Genomic DNA, 9,053 nt, shown 5'->3' on the forward strand with positions numbered 1-9,053 from the left:
GAGATGGGAATAAGAAGAGGAGTAACAGTTCTCATTCATTAACTGACCACTCAGTTAATGAAGCTGTGTAAAGCTTTGTATAGGTGCTAATTCTCATTCCTTAAAAAGCTTGGAATGTAACTAGTAGAGTCTCAGTTTTCCCAGGGAAGAAACAGAAGTACAGACATCATTGCCCCAAATTGTATAGTAGTCAATGTCAGGGCCCTGGTATAAAACCAGACAATCTGTATTCCAAGCCCACACTTCTGTGTAACACTTTCTCTCCCAGAAGCCAGAATCAGCAAGCTGGAGCAAGGACATAGCTCTCAATGCTCAACTTCTTGCCAGCTTTTAAAACACTGGCATACTTCTGGATCTTGCTTTTCTTCTTGTTGTTAATATATAGTACCCTGCACCCATCACCATCATGGCCTGTGATCCTAAGGCCACCCTAAAGCTCCAACAGGATGCAGCTCACCATTTACACCCAGTTTTACAGTGACCTGGATAAATTAAAGATGTGGCTGAGGAGGCCAAACCTGTGTTTGAAGCTAATGATGGCAGCGATCTCTGAAGGTTCCCGTGGATGGTTCAGGAATCGCTCTAATCTGCATTTGTGTACATTGATTAGTACTTGTTATCCAGGCTGGCCCAGCCAACACAGTCTAATCACTGCAAAATGAATGCTACTACATGCTTTAATTCCCAGGTTATCTTATTATCCGGAGATATTTGTCCTTATTATTGTTATTCTGGGGCGTTGGTGTCAGAAAACAGGGAATAATTTGACAATCCTAGGAAGAAAGATTGAACACTGAGCAGGTGTAAAAACCATTGAAATTTCTCAGTCCAAATTTGTATAGAAATTATTCTGCTGGATCAGGAATGAGGTCCTTTTGGAATCCCAATTCCGGAGTAAACCAAAAGAGGCACCACTATCTATTCACACTAATAGACATAGGTACATAATTTCTTGGAGGGAAAAGAATGTATTTTATTTATCTTTGCCTGCTAGCACACCTCGTAAGTGCTCAATAAATGTTTATAAAATTAAATGAGGTATTTCTGAGAAAAGACAAATACAGTACCTTACAGAGATAACTGAAAAAATAATGCACAAGCGTTAGTCAGAAGGAAAAAACCACTCACAAAGTTATAATCAAAGGGTTATGGCTGGGGAAATCAATCTGCATCATTTCCTGTATTATTTCCCTAGGCTGCTGTAATGAATTATCACAAAGTGGGTGGCTTAAGACACCAAAATTTACTTTCACAGTTTTGGATGCTGGCAGTTGGAAGCCAAGATGAAAGCAGCACCACATTCCCTCCAGAGGCTGTGGGGAAGATGGGGTCCTTGCCTATTCCAGCTTCTCGTGGCTATTGGGGTTTCTGGGCTATTGGCATTTCTTGGCTGCAATCTTTGCCTTCATCTTCTTATGTCCTTCTCTTCTGATTCATGTCTTCTCTTTCCTGTCTACCTGGATAATCCAGGACATCTCAGCTTGAGATCCTTAACTTCTTATATCTGCAAAAATCCTTTGTCCATGCAAAGTCACATTTGTAACTTCTAGGATGTGAGTCGTATTTTCTGGGAGTGGAGATCACCACTGAAGCCACTACACTTCATACGGTGCTGAACTTCAAAAGGAGCCTGAGACTCAGGTTCCCACACAGGTTGGTTGGGTATTACCAAGGTTTAGCAAAAACATATTGAGTTGAGAGGAGAGAAACAAAGAAGTAAGCATGAAGGATATAATATTTCTAAAACTGCTAAGTTTATCATTCATTCTTTTCTTCTTTAAGTTGTGCTCTGAACCACTTTCACTGTTGCAGACCCAAGGATGAAATGGAGATTGCAACCTGGGCAGGAGGAAGAAATGTAATAAAGGAGAAGTCCTATGCCTGGAAGAGGGAACAAATAGTCCTCATTTTCCAGGCCTCAAGGGCTTAATGGGAGAGAGGATGGGGGTGAGAGGGTGAGCTATGTACTTTCCGTGTTCCTCACTCTGTGCTAAAGTCCTAGTGGGAAGAAGTGTGTTAGATAGTGCTAGGGATGTCAAAAGCAGAGGGTTTTTCTCAGCTTCTTGTGTGAGACCTAGGAATAGACCCCTCACAGGATACCTTCACAGCTACTAGAGTTCCTGCAAGGCCCAGCAAAGGGGTGGGGGATAGAAGAGCCCCACAGAGCTCTTCTGAGCCACAAAAGAGCCTGTGCCCACAGCAAAGGTCCTACCTAAAGGAGCCCTAAAGGCACAATCTCTAGAGCAGTCTCCCTGGCTGAGAACAGCTTGCACACACCTGCAAGAACCAAGGTGGAATCAACTCACCAGACACAGAGGGAGCCAGGAGGAAGACCACAAGTCCATCAACCACAGAAGCCAGCATTGGATGCCAGAGGATTAGAGGACACAGAATATCCATTTGTCAGGAACTAGAGGACAGTACAGTGACAGCAGCCTGTCATCCTTCCAAGGTCCTCTTCTTCCCAACCATGAGAAGATTGTATAGATCCTCCTTTCTAGACATACAGCGATACCAGAGAGGCACAGAAAGAGCAGAAAAATTAAAAAGTCTGCTATACCTAAATTGTGTATTGAAATTGTCAGTTGAGTGGGACCAAATTTAACAATTTGGGCCTAATCCAGTGTCTTCCACACCCACTTACCCTGGCTACCCAGTGATATGGAGAGCATAAAGAAGATTTCATCAGTCATAGAAAATTAAAAGCTTAATTTTATTTGTATATGTGTGAAATGTACAATCAAAAGATGATTTCTACCTTAAATATCTGAAAAAATTATCTTGCAGCAATTAGACCAGACATCATTAGTATAAGATCATTAGTATAGCATAATCTTTAATACTGGGAAGAAGGAACAATATAATCTTGCAGAATTGGAAGAGCATTAATCCTTTTAATTCCCAGAAGGTATGTCCTTAAACATCTTCTACTTTATTTCATCTCCTAGTCTATTCCATGCATTCTATACATGTTACCGAGGACATATTTTGCATGAGGTTCTGGCTATGTCCTGGGATACAGAGATGACTAGATTAGGGACTCTGATCAAAGAATCAACTATCCATAGTCTTTCCTGACATGCAGAATCCAAAGCTTTGAGAAATTAACCATACCTCTGAAAATCCACTCGTCATTCTCTCTTACTTGTTAGATAATTTTTATCCACTCAAATATTTAATGAAGCCCACTGATTCTGTGTACCATCTGTCTGGACCCAATATTTACACTTTTGATTACATTCTTGACACTGTACTGTGGTCTATTTATTTACAGAGAAACCTGCTTTCATTTATAACAGACAATAAATTTAGGTCATGCCAAGAATTTTTATTTTTCTTTGTCTGATTACTAAAAAAAGGATTGTACTGAACAAGATATGGCTAGATAAATAATGCTCTGACACCTCTTGCAGAATGCCATTTTTAGAATTTCTCAGGCTTCATAGTGTTGTATTCTAAACAATAGTGGGTGAGGTCTCAGTGCCACGCTCAATAATTACTTAGATATTAATCTCTCCTCCGTGTTAGTGGATGCTACAGTGCTAAGTCCATGCTTAACTTTCTGAGTAATTATTCCCCTCAACGATGAAGACATTATTAATGGTTTCTCTCAGTAAAAATAAAATAATTTCCCATTTATCTTTTCCATACTGCATGGAATTTTTGCTAAAACAAAGGGTGGGAAGAAAGAGAAAGGACAAGGTGAAATCCTGGAACCTGCACATAGCAGCTGCTTCTCTGAGAAGGAAGAGCAAACTTTATTTACTGCAACATGCTCCTGGCTTCTTCCCTGTCCTTTCTATGTTTAAACCCAAAACCCCACCACTCTCAAGCTTCCTTCCATAATGATGCCAATCCTTCTACACCTCCAGCCCAGAAGACTCACAAACAAGCGACACAGATTTTTGTGTGAGCGCAGTTATGGTCTATCATTACTAAATGTCTCTGGGTGGGCGGGCAAGGCATTTCACCACCAATAGCCATTCATCAGCGCTTGCCTAACCACTCACATCTGACCCCAGCAGCAATCATGCCACATCAAGTAGGCCAACTACCCAGTTTGGCAGCAGAGCAGAGAGCACAAGCTAGCTCCAAGATTAAGTACGCTGCTGCAGCCTTCCATTCCCAGGAGCTCCTTGGGCTGATGCTGCATTGATTGAGGAACTTTACCAGTAAGTATCACAAACAACAATCAGGTCAATGATCTGATGCCTGAATATGAATTCCCCGGGGCCCAGCACTCTGGGCTGAGGCACTGCTATCGTGATGCCTGAGCACAGGTTGGGTAAGGCTTCCCAGGAAGTGAAGAGTGAGAACTTGCAGTTTGAGATGACAGTTAAGCAAGTCCACGTGGGAACAGAATGAGAGACAATGGTGTAATTATCTATTCCCCAGCTTCCAGCTGCCGCAAAACCCTGTCATCTTTTGGTGTTCAAATGTTCTCTGGGCCTTCCATTTCTTGCTTTTAATGCTTTTGTGGGGAGTCTGTGATACCTAAACCCAATACGTAAACACAGGCAACTTTCAGATTAAACAAAAAAGAAATAGTGATATATACAATAATCACCCCATGTTAACTTGAGAAATTAAAAGGGGACTTTCTTGTATATATTTCCCCATACCCTCAAAACACATTTAATTTTACCTCCTACCAGGTGAGCACCAAATGAGAGAATGAGCATTTTTTTATATATATACAAATGGTATTTTTTGGCAAGGTAGGTCTATGAAAATAATCCTTGTCAGTGGAAGAAGTGCTTGCTCCAAGATACATAAGTGTTCATAATACAGATGCTGGCAATAAAATACAGATTCTTGAAGGGAAATAGTGTAATTGAGCCTGGGTGCTGATGAGAGTACACACAATGCACACATACACGTAAGTGCACATAATCCCACAAATTTGACATAACCACTCTCACATCCTCATATCTACGCACACATACAGATTCTATTGTTGGAGAAGAAGATGTCCATTCTCCTTCCAGTTTTTGTACTGACACTTCTCTGAGCTACTTTCTCACCCTTCAGAATGCAGGGCTCATCACTCCTTGTTCTGAACTCTTTCTGTCCTTTATACACACTTCTGTCATCATGCTAATAATGGTAATCATGGATATGCTAAGGGGTCTCCTCGTCTACACTATGGATTCCTTAAGAGCAACTTATTTATATTATTCTTGTTTTGTCTCCCTAGGGCTCAGTTCAGTGTCCTGTACGTAGTAGGTACATAAGAAATCTGTTTTGAGCTCAACAATCGAATTTGACATGTAGATACAGCTACCTGTCCATCCAATATCAAATCTATCTTTCCCCTTACCTATAGGCCCTCAGTTTTTCCAGAGCACAATATGCCTATCTAAAAATAGGGCTTTGTCTTTTCTCATATTAAAAGTTTACAGGTAGGGTCTACCTATAAAGCACTTATTTTCCTGATCAGAAGAACAGATTCAATGAGCACCCATCCCTGCCCTTCATACTTGCTTCTTCCAGAATGAAGTGAAAATCTGGAACTGGGAATGGAGTAAAGAGTCCCAATATTAAGATCTAGATAAAGAATGTTGAGTGACACTAAGGTTTACAGGTATCAACATTTTAAAATAAGAAATTTCAAGTGGAAGATAAAAACTAAAGATAAAAAAGAACTTCACATCTGAAGTTAAGTTTGACATCCCCTTTCAGTATTAAGTGGCATTTCTCCACCAAGTGCCTTTAACAACAATGACTTTATTCTGTAGTGGTATTTGTCCATTGGGTGACAGGACCCCATCCTGTAACCATCATGTATGTCTGCATGGAGAGAAAAGGAGATTTATTTTATAACTAGACAACATAGATCCCATTTTTGACAACGATGAAAAAACAGATCTCAAAGGACTCCAAGTCTAGAAAGTAATTTCGGGTAACAATTCCCTAGTGCTATAGAGATTGCTAACTGCCCCTTAATATCTCAAGCTCCCTTCACCTTCTTCACCAATAGAACCTCTGGAGTTTTAGCCAAGCAAAAAACTACCTAGAATCTATATTTCTCATACTCTCTTACAACTTGATATGACCATGTGACCTTGTGTTGGCCTTGTGTTGGCCTTGTGTTGCAGGTAAGTGCTGAGTCTTTCTATTTAAAGGAAAATGATTGCCATTTGCTTGTCTTTCTCCATTTCTTTGGAGATGGTTTGTGGCCAGAGTGATGATAAACAATCTTTGATCTTGCAAATCAGAACACGACCCTGCAACAGGGGTCAGTTAATTATGGATCGATGGGTTGTGTTCTGATCTGCAAGATCAAAGATTGTTTACCATTGGGCTGGGGATTTAGCTCAGTGGTTCTGGTGCCTGCCTTGCAAGGTCCCAAGTTCAATCCCCGGTACCAAAAAAAAAAAAAAAGATTGCTTACCATCATTCTGCCCACCACCTGCTTTTATACCCCTGCAGAATTAAGAATGATTTCTATATATTTAAATGGTTCAAAAAATGAAAAGAAGAATATTTTGTGACTCATGAAAATTACATAAAATTGAAATTTCAGTGGTCATAATAAAGTTTTATCGCTTATGGCCACTTCTGTGTTCCAACAGCAGAGTTGAGTAGTTGCACAGGTGGCCATTTAGAGAAAAATAAATGACTGACTCAGCTGTAGAGGATGATGATATAGCAGTAAGATGGGCAGTACCAGGACCATGACTTCATGGAAAAGCCACTTGAATTTTCACTCTGCCTAGTAGCTTGCTTCTGATACAGAAATGAACCTCTACCTTCTTTAAAACACTGTTATTTGGCTTCTGATGGGGCAAGTGGATCAGAATCTTGACTAATACAATTACCATAAGACAATAAAGAGTCATCATAGACCAGCTATATTTGCATGGGAAGAAAAGCAAAGCTGCTTCTTCCAAGTGAAATGAATGCCTCATAGAAGTGACGTTTCCATGGATATATAATGGGTTATTTCCCCAAGACAGGCAAGAGGGACCATTGCACATTCTTCAACCATGAAGAGCATGATGAAATGGTGCTGATAAAAGATGGCATTAGTACTCTGGTGCAAGAAGAACTGACGTAGAGAGCCTGTTCATGGACCCCTCTTACTTTCAGATTCTCCAGACCCCTTTGGGAGGCTGTTGGATTAGCAACAGTAGCAGGAATAATGACTACAACAATAATAAACATTGCCATGTTACCTTGTGCCTGGCACTGTTTTAAGGTCTTGCTCTCTAGCAACTCTTTTAATCTGCATGTTCTCTGTGTGATAGGTACTCTTCTCAGCAGTCTCATTTTACAACTGAAGAAACCATTAAGTCAGAAGGTTACACAGCTAGCAAATGTTAGAGTAGTTTTTGAGCTCAGACTTACTCCAGAGTCTGTGCAGCTAACCTCTTTTGATGTCATTTCTAATCTTGGTGTAATGTCATAGGTACCTGATTCAGAGCTTGTATGTCAGCTGGAGAAGTGGGAAAGAAGGTGGAATGAAATTGCAAGGAGAAAAAAATCCCAGACCGAGATGATGGTGTCAGTGTGGGCACTGAGAGACTCTGGGAAGGTTCACTGTGAATGGTCTTAGAGGTCAGGCTAATCTTGTGGTTCTGGAATTGGCTGAGCATTGAATCAACCAGGGATTTATTAAAACACAGATTCCTGAAATCCCCCCAAGATGACGAGATCAGACCTACTCAGTCAATATCTCCACTTTTCAAAGCCTTCCATACAACTTTATACCTAGTCTAACAAGTTAGAAGCCCAACATTTTTGGTGAAGATCTGCATGACAGGTATTCTTACACACTTCTGATGAAGATGTGTAACAGCAGGAATTCTTATACACTTCTGGTGGTAGTTTAATTTGGGACAAAGACTTAGAAAATTGGCACATATCCTATGACTTAGTGGCTGCATTCCGGGGTAAATAACCATCAGAAACTATTGCACATATGCACAAGAAAATTAGAACAATCGAACAGAAATGCACAAAAGAACTTTTTTTATATTAGCAATGAAAATGGAAACAAATGTCCACCAACTGCAGACAAGATAAATAATTGTGATATATTCATAGAGTGAGTCACTACTACACACAAATAAAAATTAATAAACTATAGTTATATACCTTCACCATAGATAAGTCTCACAACATAATGTACAGCCAAAAGAGTGAGTCACAGAAGCATATACATGATGTGCCTTCATTGATAAATTTGTTCATTCATATGCAAGCCAAAACATTTTGAAAAATATATTTGTATGTAGTAAAAGTACAAAGAAAAGCACTAAATGATAAAACTCAGGATAATGGTTACCTCTGAAGGAAGGGTATGTTATGCACTAATGGTGTATGAAGCTTTAGAGACAATTAAAATGTTCTGGTTTTATTGTTTTGTTTTGTTTTTTACCTTTGTGGGTGGGACCATGTGATCTAGTTTCAGTCAATAAGATGTAGACAAAATTGTGTGCTTAAAAGGGAGATGACTCAGATGGGAGCAATATCTCATCCCTTCCTAACTTCCTCTGCCCTTTCTCCTCCTGGCCTGCCATGTGTCTTTGTTGGTTGGGGGTCCAATAGCCATTTTTGAGTCAAGGTGACTCTAAAGATAGTAGCCATGAGCAAGAATATACCTACCCTGGACATCTTTTAGATGTGACAGAAATAAACTTGTTTTGCTTAAGTCGTTTTCATCTTGTATATTTTAATTATAAACAACCAAGCCTAATCCTAACTGATACAAATGTCAAATTCAACATTGTTTATCTCAGGAGGGTGAGATTGGAAGCAAGTGTGATAGAAAAGCATGGAGGGTTGTCGAATTTTTCTTTAAATTTCATAAATTTTTGTTTAACTTCTTAAAATAAGCAGATTGCTTCCATAAAAGCTGTCTAAAATGTTATCCGTAGAGGGGCTTCCCAGTGCATGCGTAGGATGTCACTAATACCAGGTTGGAACCTTCTCTCTCATTTCACAGATGGGAAAGCTGGGGCCCAGGGCTCCTGGAGAGAGTGGGATGGAGTAAGAACTACACACCAAACCTTTGGACTCTCAGTCCAGTGCTCTTTCCTTCACATCAT

Source organism: Heterocephalus glaber, unplaced genomic scaffold (genome assembly GCF_053883595.1).
Source record: "Heterocephalus glaber isolate CG9 unplaced genomic scaffold, H.glaber_assembly_v1.0 deba00000347, whole genome shotgun sequence".
NCBI classification, from domain to species: domain Eukaryota; kingdom Metazoa; phylum Chordata; class Mammalia; order Rodentia; family Bathyergidae; genus Heterocephalus; species Heterocephalus glaber.